Below are 19,109 nucleotides of genomic sequence, written 5' to 3' on the forward strand. Positions count from 1 at the left end.
CATTCTCTCCTCCCCCAAGCCCATTGGAACTGCTAACCTACTTTTTGTCTCTATGCATTTGTCTATTACAAAGCAAAAATCAAAAACTAGTTGCTACTGAGTTGATTCTGACTCACGGTGACCCCATGTGTGTCAGAGTAGAGCTGTGCTCCACAGGGCTTTTCAAAGGTGGAGTTTTTGGCAGTAGATCACTGGGCCTTTCTTCCAAGGCTCCTCTAGTTAGTTGTACTTGAACCTCCAGCGTTTTGGTTAGTAGCTCTTGTGGATTGAATTGTGTCCCCCCAAAAATATGTGTTATAAATCCTAATTTCTATGTGTGTGGTTATAATTCCATTTGGGAATGGGTTGTCTTTGTTAGTGAGGCAGGATTACTGTAGGGTGTATTTTGAGTCAATCTCTTACAAAATATAAAAGGAGCAGATTAAACAAGCAGAGCTGGGGGAAGCTATATTCCAAACCACAAGGAGATCTCCAAGGAACCAGGAAACAAGCTAAAGATACAAAGAGTTTCCCTAGAGCTGACAGAGAAAGAAAACCTTCCCCTAGATCCGGCACCCCGAATTCAAACTTCTAGCTTCCTGAACTGTGAGAAAATAAATTTGTTTGTTAAAGTCACCCACTTGTGACATTTCTAGTTATAGTAGCACTAGATAACTAAGACAGCAACTAAGTGCATTAACCATTTGTATCATCCAAGGACTCATCCATTATAGATATTTCATATAAAGGGGATTATATAATATTTGTCCTTTTCTGACTAACTTATTTCACTCAGATAATGTTTTCAAGATTCGTCTACACTTTGTTTTTCTTTATGACTGACTAATATGCCATTGTATGAATATACCACATTTTGTTTATCCATCCATTGATGGACATGTGGGTTATTTCCACCTTTTGGCTATTGTGAATAGTGCTACAATGAACACTGATGTACAAGTTATCTGTTTGAGTCCTACTTTTAGTTACTTTGGGAGTGGAATTACTTAGAGTTTTGAAGGAAAGGAAAATAACTGGATTTTGCAGCTGCCTTCTCTTTTCTAAGGTGCCTGAGTGGTGTAAACGTTTTGTGCTTGACTACTAATCGAAAGGTAGGCAGTTCGAACCTACCCAGCAGAACCACAGAAGGAAGGCCTAGCGATCTGCTTTTGTAAAGATTAAAGCCAAGAAAATCCTATGAAGCAGTTCTACTCTGTCATGTGGGGTTGCCGTGAGTGGGAACTGATTTGGCTTTCATTTGTTTGTTTGTTTTTGATTTTTCCATTCTCTCCAGATTCTCTGGTGATAGAGACTTGGAAGGCGTCTCCAAGCTTCACTCTGGGTCAAACCAAGTAAAACTGAGTTTCTTTATGGAGGCACTTTATGTTAGATTTGACTGTACCCACAATGCTCACTGCCAGCTCTGACTTATTGTGGTATGACTCTAAAGAGGCTGCCAGTTAGATTTATATAATTTGATACTCTCGTAGAAGAAGAGACCTCCTTTCACCTGAATGTTGTTCTTTCCCAGCTTTTAAACATTGGATTTGTTGGTGAAAAGTTTGCCAATGTTGACTGAATTATGCGTGGAGCTGGGAAACAGGAAGGAGGTTTCTAGGTCTGTGCTGCTGACCTAATTCTGTGTTACATTTTCAGTGTTGCTGACCTAATTCTGCATTATGTTTTCATTGAATGAGTTGATTATTTTCTATCCTTTCCTGGTAAGTGAGTTACCTTCACTGCTTTCATTTTTTCCATGTCCCAACTTCCATTTCCTACCACATTTTAAATATACTTGGAAAAGTGCATTTCTTAAGCTGTTTCTCATTCTTTTAACCCAGCGCTGACAACATTGCCTGCTTATGGTTTGAATAGCAGCATTGATGCCAGCGTTGTAAACACCCCAGCCTAACACGTAATTTGTACGGAGAATACGTTAGTATTTGTTGTTAGAGATTTGGCAGCTGAGTGCTTAACCACTGCACCACCAGAGCTTCTTAATAATTAGGATACCAAAAACCACTGCCGTCAAGTCAATTTCGACTCATAGTGACCCTTTAGGACAGAGTAGAACTGCCCCATAGGGTTTCCAAGGCTGTAATCTTTACAGAAGCCGGCTGCCATATCTTCCTCCCATGGAGCAGCTGGTGGATTCGAACTGCCAATCTTCCGGTTAGTAGATGAGTGACTTAACCATATAAATATAGTGGGTCTTTATGTTAGTGAAATGGGTAATAAAGAAACTTGCCTGTTGTGCCCAATTTCTGCTGGTATGAAATGATAAAAGAGACTCCTTTGTCTTGTGTAAATTTGATTTTTGTATCATTTTCCTTTTTTTCAGAAAACCCTGAAATTCTTTTCAGTCCTAGAAGTTATGTGACAATAGCAAAGAGATTAAGCATGGCTTTTTGATGTTTAACAAGCAAGACCTCATTGCTCGAAAAATTACTTGAAAAAATCAAGACTTTCTAAAAAGAATGATTCATATGGCAATATTAATTAGTTACAGGTATTGTGGGTGATTTGTTTATGTGTGTGAGAACCATGTTAAATGTATGTAAGTACACTTAATAACCCCTTAAGGAGCCCAAAACCCATTGCCATTGAGTTCATTCTGACTCAAGGTGACTCCAAGTGTGTCAGAGTAGAACTGCTTTCCATAGGGTTTTCAATGGCTGTAATCTTATGGAAAGGAGCCGTGGTGGCTCAGTGGTTAAGCACTCTGCTGGTAACTGAAAGGTTGGCGGTTTGAACCCACCTGCTGCTTTGCAGGAGAAAGATGTGCAGTCTGCTTCCATAAGGATTACAGCCGTGGAAACCCTATGGAGCAGTTCTACTCTGCCCTGTAGGTTTGCTATGAGTCAGAATCAACTCAATGGCATTGGGTTTGGTTTTTGGTTAATCTTAGGGATGTGCCTTGCCAGGCCTTCCGTTTGTGGTACTGTAGGTAGATTCAAACCACCAACATTTTTGTTAGTAACTGAGTATGAACTGTTGTGCCACCGGGGACCTTAAGTAACAAACCCCGACAACAACCAAAAAAACAGATAAGTTTGTTTTAGAAGAAATGATGAAATTAATATTTTGTAAGAAATATAATTAAAACTTTTAATATCCCATTTTTTTCACATAAAATATGCAAATATATGTTGTGTTGTTGTTAGGTGCCATTGAGGCAGTTCCAACTAATAGCGACCCTGTGTACAACAGAACAAAACACTACACGGTCCTGTGCCATCCTCACAATCATTGTTATGTTTGAGCCTATTGTTGCAGACACTGTGTCAATCCATCTCATTCAGGGTCTTCCTCTTTTTCACTGACCCTCTACCTTGCCAAGCATGATGTCCTCCTCCAGGGACTGGTAACCTGATAACATGTCCAAAGTATGTGAGACAAAGTTCCATCCTCCTTGCTTCTAATGAGCATTCTGGCTGTACTTTTTCCAAGACAGATTTGTTCATTCTTCTGGCAGTCCATGTTATATTCAATATTCTTCACCAACACCATAATTCAAAGGCATCAATTCTTCTTTAGTCTTCCTTATTCATTGCGTTTAGCTTTTGCATGTTTTTGAGGCGAATGAAAATATTCTGGCTTAGGTCAGGAGCACTTTAGTCCTTTAAGTAACATCTTTGCTTTTCAACACTTTAGAGAGGTCTTTTGCGACACATTTGCCCAATGGAATATGTTATTTGATTTCTTGACTGCTGCTTCAATGGGTGTTGATTGTGGATCCAAGTAAAATGAAATCCTTGACAACTTCAATCTTTTCCCTGTTTATCACGATGTTGCTTATTAGACCAGTTGTGAGGATTTGTTTTCTTTATGTTGAGTTGTAATGCATACTGAAGGCTGTGGTCTTTGATCTTCATCAGTAAGTGCTTCAAGTCCTATTCACTTTCAGCAAAGTTTTTTATATACAAAATAAGTATGATGAAAGGATATAACCCTGACTCACACCTTTCCTGATTTTAAACCATGCAGTATCCCCTTGTTCTGTTCAAATGACTGCCTCTTGGCCTATGTACAGGTTCCACATGAGCACAATTAAGTGTTCCGGAGTTCCCGTTCTTTGCAATGTTATCCATAATTTGTTATGATTCACATGGTCGAATGCCTTTGCATAGTCCATAAAACACAGGTAAACATCTTTCGGGTATTCTCTGCTTTCATCCAGGATCCATCTGACATCAGCAATGCTATCCGTCGTTTCACGTCCTCTTCTGAATCCGGATTGAATTTCTGGCAATTCCCTTTTGAGGTACTGCTACAACAATTTTTGAATGATCTTCAACAAAATTTGGCTTTTATGTGATATTAATGATACTTTTCAATAATTTCTGCATTCTGTTTGATCACATGTCTTTGGAAAAGGGCATGTATATGGATCTCTTACAGTTGATTGGCCAGGTAGCTGTCTTCCAAATTTCTTGGCATAGATAAATGAGCGCTTTCAGGGTTGCATCCATTTGTTGAAACACTTCAATTGGTGTTCCATCAATTCCTGGATCCTTGTTTTTCACCAATACCTTCAGTGTAGCTTGGACTCCTTCCTTCGATACCATCAGTTCCTGATCATACGCTAGCTCCTGAAATGACTGAACATTGACAAATTCTTTTTGTACGATGACGCTGTGTATTCTGTCCATGCTCTTTTGCTCCTTCCTGCATTGTTCAACATTTAGCCCATTGAATTCTTCAATATTGCAACTCAAGACTTGAATTTTTTCTTCAGTTCTTTCAGTTTGAGAAATGCTGAGTGTGTTCTTCCTTTTTGGTTTTCTAACTGTGGGTCTTTGCACATCTCATTATAATACTTTACTTCTTAAATTGCCCTTTGAAATCTTGTGTTCAGCTCTTACTTCATTTCTTTCATTCACTTTAGTACTGTATGTTCAAGGACAAGTTTCAGAGTCTCTTCTGACATGGATTTTGGTCTTTTCTTTCTTTCCTGTCTTTTTAATGGCCTTTTGCTTTCTTAATGTATGATGTCCTTGATGTCATTCCACAACTTCTCTGGTCTCTGGTCTGAAACCCGACTGAACCCATTGCTGTTGAGTTGATTCTGATACATGGCGACCCTAGAGGATGGAGTAGAACTGCTCCATACAGTTTCCAAGGAGTGGCTGGTAGATTTGAACTGCCGACCTTTTGGTTAGCAGCCATATCACTTAACCACTGTGCCACCAGGGTTATGATCTTGGGTCACTAGTGTTCAATTTGTCAAGACCATTCTTGAGATGGTCTTTAAGTGCAGGTGGGGTAAGAGTTGTATGTGTGAAGTAGAAATGGGAAGAAAACGAGGGAGGGGAAAGAGTCAATGTAAAAACAAAGACCCCCCCCCTCAAAAAAAAAAGAGAAAAGTTGAGCTCTAAGATGAGGAATACCAACCTTGCCAAGGTTATACTTTGGCTTTTGTGGACTTGTTTTAATTTTCTTCAGCTTCAACTTGAACTTGCAAGTGAACAGTTGATGGTCTGTTCCACAGTCAGCCCCTGGCCTTGTTCCAACTGATGATGTTGAGCTTCTCCATCGTCTCTTTCTACAGATGTAGTTAGTTTGATTCCTGTGTATTCCATCTGTTGAGGTTCATGTGTATTGTCACTGTCTATGTTGTTGAGAAAAGGTATTTGCAATGAAGAAGTCATTGGTCTTTCAAAATTCTATCATGTGATCGCTGGTGTCATTTCTATCACCAACTATTGGTTATTCTTCGGAAACCCTGGTGGCGTAGTGGTTAACAGCTACAGCTGCTAACTAGATGGTTGGCAGTTCGAATCCACCAGGAGTTCCTTGAAAATCCTATGGGGCAGCTCTACTCTGTCCTGTAGGGTCGCTATGAGTTAAAATCGTCTCAACAGCAACGGGTTTGGTTTTTTTTTTAGTTTGGTTCTTCTTTGTTTTCAGCTCACTAATGCCTAGGATATCAATCTTCAAGCATTCCGTTTCAATTTTGTCAACTTCCAATTTTCCTTGATTTGTACTTCGTACATTACTTTCCATGTTCCGATTATTAATGGATGTTTGCAGCTGTTCCTTCTTATCTTGAGTTGTGCCACGTCAGCAAATGAAGGTCCCGAAAGCTTTGCTCCATCCACGTTATTAAGGTTGACTCTACTTTGAGGAGGCAGCTCTTCCTCAGTCATCTTTTGCGTGCCTTCCAACCTGAGGGGCTCATCTTTCAACATTATATCAGACAATGTTTCTCTGCTATTTATAAGGTATTCACTGGCTAAATCTTTTGAGAAGCAGACTGCTGGGTCCTTCTTCCTAGTCTGTCTTAGTCTGGAATCTCAGCTGAAACGTGGCAGCCATGGGTGACCCTGCTGGTATTTGAAATTCCGGTGGCTTAATGTCTAGCATCCCAGCAACACGCAAGCTACCACAGTACAACAAACTGACAGATGAGTGGTGAGCAAATATATATAGTATTTGTATTTCCTTTTCCTGTTACTAAAGAGAAAAATTAGTGGAGAAAGTAGAAGAAAAACTTTTTGTTTCTGCCCCTAACTCTGACAATATTTTCTTACCATAGTTTTCTTAACTAAGTGCGATTGCTGTAATTACATAGTTCATCTTTATGGCAGCCTCAAATAATTCAGTTTAAAGTCAGATCAAACAAAACAAAAACTTTCTTCTTCTTGTGTATCCAAACCCACAATTTAGACTGTTCTGAACTCTTAAAAGAATGCTTAGTTTTTTCCCCAACCACAATTTGATATAATTTTCTTAAAGAGTAACAATATCGTGCCATGTTCAGAGGCCTCAGATTTAGATGTTGTGGGAGCTATTTTGGATGATGGAAGAAATTAAGTGGACCACCATGCGGTATTGCATTTTATGAGTAGTGGATAGACTTGTGGAAACCCTGGTGGTGAAGTGGTTACTAGCTACAGCTGCTAACCAAAAAGTCAGCAGTTCAAATCCACCAGGCACTTCTTAGAAACCCTATGAGACAGTTCTGCTCTGTCCTGTTGGGTCACTATGAGTCGAAGTTGACTTGACAGCAACAGGTTTGGTTTGGTTTTGATTTAGATAGACTTGTGATTTAGTCTTAATCAACTCATAGGAAACTTGGCAAGACTGTGATTTCCCATCTTTGATCTCAGTTTTTTTCTTTTTTGGGGGGGGCGGTTCTTTGCTTTTATATTGACTCTTTCCCTTCCTCCATTTCCTTCCATTTCTTCTTCACACACATAAACACTTATTCATTTTCTTTAATTTGATAATATTTGGGTGCTTTGCAAAGACATTTTCTTTGGGTTCGGTCCATTGGGTCCATTTAGTTCTGCTGTGGTTTTATCAGAAAAACCTTAAGTGGAAGAAAGCAGTCAGAGGTATTAAATTATGTCAAGTTCCTCTTTGAGCCATCTCAGCTGCAGCGTTTCTCTTTCTTTTGCTACTTAGAAAATTGGTGGCTTTGGAAGCAGGGAACCCCCAAGCCACCAAAGCCTCACCCTAGCTCAAAGTCATGCAAACCAAACCTCTTTCTGCTTCCATATGTAGTTTTTAACATTTGCTTTATGATTTGGAAAGTGCTGGAAGGAAGGACCCTGACTTGAGCAATTGTAAGAAGGACACAGCTCATTTTGCAGCATAGCAAAAAGAGAGCATATCTGTTTTAACTTCAAGATTTTCATTAAGAGAATAAGGAATTGGTTTACATATACAGATGATTTATAAAGAGGAAATTTAGGGTTATGATTAAGACTAGAGCCATAGGTATTGGATAAACCTGGTTCAAATTGTGGATCAACCATTGACTAGCCACGTGACCTTGACCTAGCTAAGGATTTTTCTTCTGTCGAGTTAATAGTATGCACTGTGTTATTGTTGTTGGGTGCCATGGAATTGATTCCGTCTCACAGTAATGCCATGTGACAGAGTAGAACTGCCTCATATGGCTTTCTTGGCTGTAATCTTTACAGAAGCAGATCACCAGGTCTTTCTCCTGCAGAGCCACAGTTAGGTTTGAAAAGCCAACCTTAGCAGCCGAGTGCTTAACCGTTGTGCTACCAGGGCTCCTTATACAATTTTTAGGGAGTGTTATACGGTCACTATGAGTTGGAATAGACTTGACGGCAATGGGTTTGGTTTTTTTTTTTTTTTTTAAAATAGGACTAACATCGTACTGTGATATCTAGCACAAAGTAAGTGCTCAGTAAGCAGGTCATTTATTCATAAAGTATTTATTCATAAATATTTTGTTATATTTGTACAAAGAGAGAAATAGGAAATACAGATTTTTTTGTGGCTATCTAATTGAAATAACTATGATGGATATTGTCTTCAATATTAAATGTATTCATGGATAATGTAATTTGACATGACATTCACTAGTACTGATATGTTATTGTTAGGTGCTGTTGAGTCAGTTCTGACTTGGAGCAACCCGGTGTATGACAGAATGAAACACTGTCTAGTCCTGCACTGACTTAGTTATCTAGTGCTGCCGTAACATAAATAGCACAAGTGGATGGTTTTAACATAAAGAAATTTATCTCTTATAGTTTAGGAGGCTAGAAGTCCAAATTCGGGGTGCCAGATGCAGGGGAAAGCTTTCTTTCTTTGTTGGCTCTACAGGAAGGTCCTTGTCATCAATCTTCCCCTGGTCTAGGAGCTTCTCAGCACAGGGACCACAGGTCCAAAAGATGTACTTCACTCCTGGCGCTTCCTGCTTGGTGGTAATGGTAATGAGGTCCCTCTCCTCTCTGCTTGATTCTCTTCTGTATCTCAAAAAAGATTGACTCAAGATACAACCTAATCCTGTAGTCTGAGTCCCACCTCATTAGTATAACTGCCTCTAACCCTGCTCATTAACATCACAGAGTTTAGGATTTACAACACATAGGATAATCACATCAGGTCACAAAATGGTAGACAACCACACAATACTGGGAATCATGCCCTAGCCAAGTTGACACACATTTTGGGGGGACACAATTCAATCCATAACATGTGCCTTCCTCACAATCATTGCTATGTTTGAGCCCATTGTTGCAGCCACTGTGTCAGTCTCTCATTGAGTTTCTTCCTCTTTTTTACTGACCCTCTACTTTACCAAGCAAGATGTCCTTCTCCAGGGACAGGTTCCTCTGGATAACATGTCCAAAGTATGTGAGACGAAGTCTTGCACCCTTGCTTCTAAGGTGCATTCTGGATGTACTTCTTCTAAGACAGATTTTTGCGTTCATCTGGCAGTTCATGATAAGTACTGATATTCCAGCAGCAATTCCTCTGACTTCAGCCTGGTAAACTCTTCTTTTTCCTTGAAAACCCAGTCCTTTATTATGTCTCAGGAAAGTCTTCCCTGACCCTCCAGATAGTGTTCACCCTCTTCCCTCCTCCACATTGCCTTTTTGTGCTGGCCACTCTTGTATTGTCATCTTTATCTTACCAGCCCTGCAGCTTCCCCTTTGTGACTATGAGCATTTTGAAGCAGCGATTGTCTTACTCATATACACACACCCAAAATCTGATTGAAATGGGTTGAATTTAATTTAATAAATACTTTATAAAACACAGGGTCATACAAAATGTTTTGGTGTCACAAGGCTGCAGGCTAAGTCCGTGAGATGCCTCATTTTGCAGCTTGATTTTTGATTCCAGGATTCATAACTGCATAATGGTTTAGCCACAGATTGTTGTTAGTTGCTATTGAGTTTGCTGTGACTTATAATGACCTTATGTATAGTGGAATGAAACGTTGCCTGCTCCTACGCCATCTTCATGATTGTTGGTATGTTTGAGTGTGTTGTTGTGGCTATTGTATTAATCTATCTCATGGAGGCTTTCTCTCATTTTCCCTGAAGCTCCAGCAAACATGATGTCCTTTTTTAGCATTCGATATTTTCTGATGATGTGTCCAAAGTATGTAAGCCAAAGTCTCACCATCTTTGCTTTTAGAGAGCATTCTAATTGTATTTCTTCTAAGCCTTATTTGTTTGTTCTGGCAATCCATGTCAGCATTCTTTGCCAATACCACAGCTCGAGCGCATCAATTCTTCTGTCTCCCTTTTTCATTGTCCAGCTTTTGCTTGCATGTGAGGTGACTGAAAAAACCATGGATTGGGTCAGGCTCATCTTAATCATCAAAGTGACAGATTACACATCACATTTGATGCTATTGAGGGTTGCAGAGGTCATTGCAAACAAAGTGGTGGTGTTCGGCTACTAGCAGATGTCATGTTTTCGAGGCTTTGCAGTTGGATTTTCTGTTCTCTGAGATATCAATGGGCGTGTGATTTCATCTACTGGAATTAAGAAAAGATTGCCAGTGTGACAATAAGGAATAAAGGCTGCGTTATAAGCTCAGGTGTTGTACCCGATGCCATGTGTTTCCTTGTGAGACTGTTTGAATGAGTTTAGTACTTGACTTTTAACCTGCCAATTGAGATATCTCTTTATTTGTAGCCTCTATTAATGCACGGGTTAGCTTGACCAAGTCATTTAATTTAGCATCCTTCAGCAGCCTTTTTTAAAAAATGGAAATATACCTTCTCCTTACTTATCAACTATCCCAACATTTTGCATTTATGACAATAGTGAAAAATCTCCTTTATGACTATTTTGTACATTAACGACAGTGATGAACACCAAGGTGCAAGGTGAAAGTAACGTTGCTTGTGATGGTTAAGGTTTCTGCCAACTTGGCTAGACCATAATTATATAATTATATAATGACGTAGCTTCATAGTTATGTAATGATGTAATTTGGCAGTTATGTAAGGAAGTAATTTGGCAGTTATGTAATGATGTAGTTACCCAGCATTTTGTCATCTGATGTGGGCATCCTCCATTTTCACATAACATAGATTTCACATAATTGCCTGGTCTTTGAAACTGAACCATGTCGATAAGTGAGGAGATAGTGTAAGTTATTCTACTCTGGGTGGCAGAGTAGATATGCAAACATATCTATGTGTCTACTATTTGTTTATATACAAACTTTTTATGTAGTTGCCGCATCTGTTACTTAGGTTGTACTTTAAGTGTAGACCCCTTTGTGGTACTTTGGTATTCTTGAGAGGGAGGTATAATTTAAATGTATGTTCTTCAATTTATTGTGATTCTTTACTCTCTTTTTAGTGAGTCCATTTTTCTTATCTTATTCAAGATTGACTTTAAACTCTTTTTCCTGGGCAGTGCCATAGTAAGGCTGGCAAATAGGAGTGTTTCACCTTGGGTGAATTCAGTAAGGGGGTGCATTGTGTGTGTGTAGTTTTAGAACAATAATAAAACTGATTAAAGGTCAGTCTGCTTTTTATTATTACCACTCACTGGCAGTTCTAACAAATGTCAGTGATAAAATTTTCTTCTCTTAAAAAAAAAAACCTTTTTGTCCTTAAGTTCTAAACAATTGCTCTGGTTATTGTGGAGTTTTAATACTACGTATGTAAGCTATGAATGAACATATATGTATTATTCTTTCATAAACATTGTTTCTATGAGGAAGTTAATTTGGAGAATTCCTACTTTATATAGTTGGCTCACAATCCACATGGGCTGAGCTACACACATTCATTTTGAGAGCCAGTTCCTAAAAGTGCAGAATTGTTTGAGCTTACTTTAGATGTAATTCGAGCCTCCCAGCACTGTGTGGTATGACATGTTCCTGTGTTTTTACAGTAGATTTGAAATAAACTATGATAGCATAGTGATTGTATAGGTAAAGAAACCAACTCCAATTATTTCAGTTGTGTCACTGTTGTGACCATTTCTGGGTGGCTTCTCAGGATTGTGCATTGCTCTTATAGAACATGCTACATTAAAAATTTTTTTTTCCCTTTATGGATATTCTTTTTTTAAATTGTGCTTTAAGTGAAAGTTTGCCATTCAAGTCAGTTTCTCATACAAAAACTTATACACACATTGTTATGTTACCCTAGTTGCTTTCCCTGTAATGTGACAGCACACTCCTCCTCTCCACCCTGTATTTCCCATGTCCATTCAATCAGCTTCTGTCCCCCTCTGCCTTCTCATCTCATCTCCAGGCAGAAGCTGCCCACAAAGCCTCATGTGTCTACTTGAGCTAAGAAGCACACTCCTCACCAGTATCATTTTATGTCTTACAGTCCAGTCTAATCTTTGTCCAAAGAGTTGGCTTTGGGAACGGTTTTAGTTTTGGGCCAGCAGAGAGTCTTGGGGCCATGTCCTCTGGGGTCCCTCCAGTCTCAGTCAGACCACTAATTATGGTCTTTTTACTAGAATTTGAGTTCTGCATCCCACTTTTCTCCTGCTCCATCAGGGATTCTCTGTTTTGTTCCCTGTCAGGGTGGTCCTTGGTGGTAGCTGGGCACCATCTAGTTCTTCTGGTCTCAGGCTTATGGAGTCCCTGGTTTATGTGGCCCTTTCTGTCTCTTGGGCTGTTATTTGCTTGTATCTTTGTTGTTCTTCATTCTCCTTTGCTCCAGGTGGGTTGAGACCAATTGATGCATTTTAGATGGCCGTTTGCTAGCTTTTAAGACCCTGGATGTCACTCATCAAAGTGGCATGCAGAACGTTTCCTTAATGCACTTTGTTATGCCAATTGACCTAGATGTCCCCTGAAACCATGGTCCCTAGCCCCCTGCTCCTGCTACTCTGTCCCTCAAAGTGTTTAGTTGTATTCAGGAAACTTCTTAGCTTTTGTTTTAGTCCAGTTGTGCTGACTTCCTCTGTATTTTATATTGACCTTCCCTTCACCTAAAATAATTCTTGTTTACTATCTCATTAGCGAATACCCTTCTCTCTCCCTCCCCACCCTTGTAACCATCAAAGAATGTTTTCTTCTGTGTTTAAACCTTTTCATGAGTTCTTATAATAGTGGTCTCATACAATATTTGTCCTTTTGCAACTCCCTAATTTCACTCAGCATAATGCCTTCCCAACTGCTCCATGTTATGTTTCACGGAGTCATCATTGTTCTTTATCATTGTGTAGTATTCCATTGTGTGAATATACCATAATGTAATTATACATTCATCTGTCGATGGGCACTTTGGTTGTTTCCATCTTTTTGCTATTGTGAACAATGCTGCAATGAATATAGGTGTGCATGTATCTATTTGTGTGATGGCTCTTATTTCTCTAGGGTATATTCCAAGGAGTGGGATTGCTGGATCGTGTGGCAGTTCTATTTCTAGCTTTTTAAGGAAGTGCCAAATCGATTTCCAAAGTGGTTGTACCATTTTACGTTCCCACTAGCAGTGTATAACTGTTCCAGTCTCTCTACAACCTCTCCAACATTTATTATTTTGTGTTTTTTGGATTAATGCTAGCCTTGTTGGGGTGAGATGAAATCTCATTGTAGTTTTGATCTGCATTTCTCTAATGGCTTATGATTGTGAGTATTTCCTCATGTATCTGTTAGCCACCTGAATGCCTTCTTTGGTGAAGTGCTTGTTTATATCCTTTGCCCATGTTTTAATTGGGTTCTATGGAAATTCTTAAACAGTGCCCATTGGTAGCCACGCCATAATATTTTCTGTTAGTTTTATTACAGTTTGCTTCATAAAGCTTCAAAATTCAAGTCTCAAGTTACCTGGCATTAATTTTTTTTTTAATTTAATTAAAAATGATTTTATTTTATTTTTGTTGTTGAGAATATGGATAGTAGAACATATACTAATTCAACATTCGCATTAATTTTGTAGTGACATTTAGGTTCATACTTTCTGTCAAATTTGACTTTCTCTTCTGCTCTTTAAATTTTACTAGGTTGTTAATAGATATTTTAACTCTATGGTGCAGTTCTACTCTGTCCTGTAGGGTCGCTATGAGTCGGAATTGACTGGACGGCACTGGGCTTTGTTTTAATAGATATTTGGGTGGTAACTTTGAAGAGAAACATTTCTTATGCTATTCCTACAAGAGTTTAATTTAAATTAGTACAGATAAAACATTTTGACAACTTACACAGGACTTTTACTCATGCTTAAACCTCAGTTAATCAGTGCTTAAACTAATTTGAGACTCTTGATATAATTCTAAACATTGTTATAATTGTCAACTTTTTATAGGTTAGGAAACAGGTATAGGAAGGTTATGTAACCTGCTGGACAGGTTCGTGTAGAAACTCATATACTGAATTCAACTTCCATGGACTTCCCATTTCATCAACTCAGTTCCAATCAACAAACATACTGTGACACGTTCCTTTTTTGCAGATGAACATATTTTAGGAAGAGGAGCCCCAAAGAGTGAGTTCGTAAAGGTAGAATTTCACTTTTAACAATAGCCAAAAGGTGGAAACAACCGAAATGTCCATCAGCAGGTGAATGAATGAAGAAAATGTGGTACGTATGTACAATGGAGTAATATTCAGCCATTAAAAGAAATGAAGTTCTGATGCATGCCTCAACATGGATGGGCCTTGAAAACATCATGCTGAACAAAGTAAGTCAGTTGCAAAAGGACAAATACTGTATGCTGTCACTTAAATGAAATATGCAGATGTATAGAAGCCAAAGATTATTAACGGTCATCAGGGGTGGGAGGGAAGGGGGAATTTTTGCTTAGAGAGCACTGAGTTTATGTTAATGATGGTGGAATGATTTGGAAAAGGGTAGCGAGAATGATTACACAATTTGAAGAATATAATCAGTGACATTGAATTATATACACAGAAATTGAGTTAATGTATTTTTTGTTATGTATATTTTCACCACACACACAAGAATCTATTATAAAAAAAATCAATAAGTAAAATACGTGGTGTGTCACTAGCTGATGATACGTACTATGGAGAAAAATAAAGGGGTTGCAGTATTGAATAATGTGATTGAACAGATGCCATTCAACCATAGACTTGAAGGAGGCCAGTGAGGAAGGGGCCTCTGGATAAACAGGAGATGAGGATGGCCCCCAGCAGAGGAAACAGCAGGACAAAAGGCAAGGTGGACACATATCTGGCACATTCAACGAAACCTTCATAAGAGAAGGTGGACACATATCTGGCACATTCAACGAAACCTTCATAAGAGAAGAACAAGAAGCAATGCAATGATTAAATTAGAAATTTTAGCATTTATAAATAGTCATCTGGCTGAGGGCAGGGGGTGGGGAGGTGGCTGCCAGTGGTGGTTCAGTGGTAGAATTCTTGCCTTCCATGGCAGAGACCTGAGTTTGATTCCTGGCCAGTGAACCTCACGCACAACCACTGCTTGTCTGTCGGCAGAGGCTTGCCTGTTGCTATGATGCTGAACAGGTTTCAGTGGAGCTTCCAGACTAAGACAGATAAGGAAGAAAGGCCTGGTGATCTTCCAAAAATCAGCCAATGAAAATCCTAGGGATCACAACAGTCCAGTCCACAACCAATCCTGGTGATTGTTCAGGACCAGGCAGTGTTTTGTTCCATCATGCATGAGGTCACAATGAGTTGGGGGGCTGACTCACCAGCATTTAACAACAACAGATAGTCACTGGATGGGCCTGTATGTGATTATAAGATTTCATAATGCATTAAGTGCTAAATAGTGAAAGTAATACCCCCCTCAGTTCTTTACCTAGAGGGCAGTAAGAGTGCTGCTTTTTGTCAACTCTTTGTAGCAATCTCAGTTCTCAAAAACTTTTTTAGTAGTTATTTTTCTGGACGGGTAATATATTTATAAAGTTCAGGAGGTACAAAGGGTCTATAAATTAAAAATATCCCTTCAGTGCCTCAGATATCAAGTATCTCTCCAGGGAAGCAAGGCTATTACCACTTTCTCCTATGCCCAGAGACAGTCCTGGCATGTTGGTGCAAATAGAGCATAGAGGTTAGGAGCTCCAGCCTAGCAGCCAGACTGCCTGCATTTCAGTCCTGGCTTTGGTGTACTCACTCCTAGTGTGACTTGGCCAAGTGCCTAAATATCTAAATGCCTCTATTTGCTCACCTGTAGAATGGGGAAAGTAATCAGACCTACCTTATTGGGTTATTGTGAGAATTAAATGAGATAATATGTAGAATGAACTTGGAGCCCTGGTGGTACAGTGGTTAAGAGCTACAGCTGCTAACCAAAAGTTTGGCAGTTCATATCTACCAGGCACTCCTTGTAAACCCTGTGAGGCAGTTCTACTCTCTCCTATATGGTTGCTATGAGTCGGAATCGGCTTGACAGCAATGGGTTTGGTTTGTTTTCGCAACGTGTAGAAGGAATTTAGCACACTTTCTAGCAAATAATGTTGTTAGTTGCCATTGAATAGGCAATCCCATGCATGACAGAATGAAATGTTACCTAGTGCTGCTCAATCTTCATAATCGTTGGTAGGTTTGAGTCCACTGTTAGAACCATTGTGTATTTTCAGTGCCTTCCAACCTAGGGGGCTCATTGCCCAGTACTGTATCAGACATATTTTGTTGTGATCCATGGTGTTTTTATTTTGGAGTTAGATTGCCAGCCCTTTCTTCCTAGACTATCTTAGTCTAGAAGTTCTGCTGAAACCTGTCCACCATGGGGTCACCATGAGTTAGACACGGCATACCAATGGCATAGCTTCCAGCATCATAGCAACACAGAAGCCACCACAGCATGGCAAACTGACGGATGGGTGGTAAAGCCACAAATGTTATCTGTAATTATTATAGTTAGCAAATTTATTTTCATAGGAGCCTTTTGAAGTAATCTGATTATACCAATGAGTCTCAGAGAGGTTAAGAAGTTTCCTAGGAAAACACAGCAACTAGTAAATGATGGCACAGTTAAGCTAAATGCAGCAGCCAGCTGCCCTTTGCCGTGGATTCTGACTCATAGCAACCTTACAGGACAGAGCAGAACTGCCCCATAATGTTTCTGAGGCTGTAATCTTTATGGAAGCAGACTGCTACATCTTTCTTCTGCAGAGTGGCTGTTGGGTTCAAACTGATGACTTTTCTGTTAGCAGCCAACTGCCTTAACCACTGTGCAACCAGGACTCCTACTTCTAAATAGGAACTCTAATACTACACCCCAGGGTCCCCTAGATGATGAGTGTCATTAAGTTAGATGCCTCCCATTTGTCTTCCTTTCGACTAAATAAGGTATATACATTCAGATGAATGTAGAGGAAAGATGTATAGGTATTTGCTTGAGTGTCTAATCAAGTTCATGTTTTTTATGTTTCATGGCTTTTATTGCTGTAAGCTGAATCGATGCCAACTCATGGGGACCTTACATGTACAACAGAACAAAACGTTGCCCGGGCCTGCCTCATCCTCACAATCACCAGCACCCATGGCTTTAGCCAAGGGTATTCCACAAATGCATTTACATTTTGTTTTTTATCTTAGGCAGTTTCCATTCTTTGTACGAATGTTTACTGAGCATTTTATGTTCCATTCACAGAATTAGGCACAATGGTGAACAAAGCAGATAAAACCCCTGCCCCTATGATGATCACAGTTAAAGGAGAGACATAAACACGAATGAATCTTTCAGTAGTTTGCTCTCAGAGGGATTTGCCTAATTTGGGGAAAGGTTAAATTCCTTCTGCCAAATAGGTGTTTTCAACTAGATTTTTCAATGGGTCACCAAGTTTATTGCTCATGGGCATGCATCAAATAACTCTTAGAGACAATAGGCTTGTTTTTCATTTGGTATGCCAGAGAATGTACTAAACATTGGTTGTTGTTACTTGCTTTGAAGGCTCTGTGGGCTGCAGGCAGCTATTACATCATTTGCCAACAGCAAAGTCATCACCAGTGTAACAGATAAAGGAGATGATGGCTTTATAATGTATAAAGGGAAAACAGTAGGTACTTCAAATCGAACATACTAAAGGTGGAATGAGTGCAGCCACCTTGAAATAGTGTTAAATTATAAATGCTAGCACCTTTTGGTTCTTGAATGGAGGAAGTAAAAAAAAAAAAAAAAAAAAAAAAAAAAACCTAGAACTTTTAATTCTGGTTTGCTTGGTGTATATGGTCCATTCAGCTTTACATGCTCAGGGGAAAAAGCACATAGTAGAAGCTTTGAAAAATAATAAACTCTTCAGTCAAGCTTTTCTTTTTTCTTTTCTTTTTTAATAATGCCTGTTTTGCAAATTTGCTGATAAATCATGTAGGACCTCAAAAAAAAAAAAAAAAAAAAGAATGAGGTATAGAGCGATTTTGAATATTCCCTTACTTTATTCTTACTACTTAACACCTTCAATGCAAATCATTGCGTGTATTTCTTTTTGTTCACTGGACCTTCTTTTAGGCATTGCTACACTTTGCCCCCTTATCTATACTTCTCACTCTAGTGGCTATTACTTACATATACCTAACTAACCTATTCAATCTGTATATCAATTAAGAGTAGGACTTACCTGCAGAATTTTGCCTACCTTTCAGTTCCAGTTAATATCTTTGGGCCTAGAGCTGTCCATAAAAAAAAAAAAGCCCAAAGCCAAACCAGCTGCACACCCATGTTCACTGCAGCATCATTCACAATAGCAAAAACATGGGAACAACCTAAGTGCCCATCAACAGATGAGTGGGTAAACAAATTGTGGTACATACACACAATGGAATGCTGTGCAGCCGTAAGGAGTAATGATGGGTTCTCAAAATTTATTATCACCTGCATGAATCTGGAGAATATTATGCTGAGTGAAATAAGTCAATCACAGAAGGACAAATATTGTATGATCTCACTGTTATAAAAAGAGAAGAATAGGAATACATATAGAAAGCAGCATCCTTTGGTGGTTACCCGGGATTGGAGGGAGAGGAAAGGAGAATCGCTTTCTAGACAGTAGATACTTGTTAGTTTTGGTGATGGGAAAGGCAATGCCAAATAAAAGTCAAGAAAGCAGAACTTAACCAAGGTAAATGATGACACTAAGAACTACACAAGAATAAGGGACGACTTTGTAAATGCTATAATATATACAATTTTGCAACAACAGTAATAACAGCTAAAAAATATGTGTGTGGTTAACATAGATAGCTATGTATGCATGTATATGTATGGGAAGGCACATATGAATATACAGGTGTACATGTATAGGTATATCTGCAAAAACCCATTGCCATCGAATAGAGCTGCCCCTTAGAGTTTCCAAGGAGCAGCTGGTGGATTCGAATTGCCAGCCCTTTGGTTAGCAGCCAAACACTAAACCACTGTGCCACCAGGTGTATTTGTAGGCATATGTATATACATGTCAATGTGTGCTGTATATTATTCATATATAAAATAAAGCACGTA

General features: G+C 39.1%; 1 protein-coding gene across 3 annotated transcripts in view; it reads left to right on the plus strand.

Moving 5' to 3' along the window:
- The window catches only part of RNF144B (ring finger protein 144B), a 222,446-nt gene that overhangs the window by 67,640 nt on the left and 135,697 nt on the right, over positions 1-19,109 (plus strand). Inside the window, exon 1 of one of the 3 annotated variants that reach the window (XM_064281226.1) lies at positions 14,177-14,358. The exons of the other annotated variants lie outside the window; for them this stretch is intronic. The gene's annotated coding sequence lies outside the window, so the exon portion shown is untranslated. Of the gene's footprint in view, positions 1-14,176; positions 14,359-19,109 lie in introns of those variants that run through there. 3 annotated transcript variants of the gene reach the window in all.

Source organism: Loxodonta africana, chromosome 1 (assembly GCF_030014295.1).
Source record: "Loxodonta africana isolate mLoxAfr1 chromosome 1, mLoxAfr1.hap2, whole genome shotgun sequence".
NCBI lineage: Eukaryota > Metazoa > Chordata > Mammalia > Proboscidea > Elephantidae > Loxodonta > Loxodonta africana.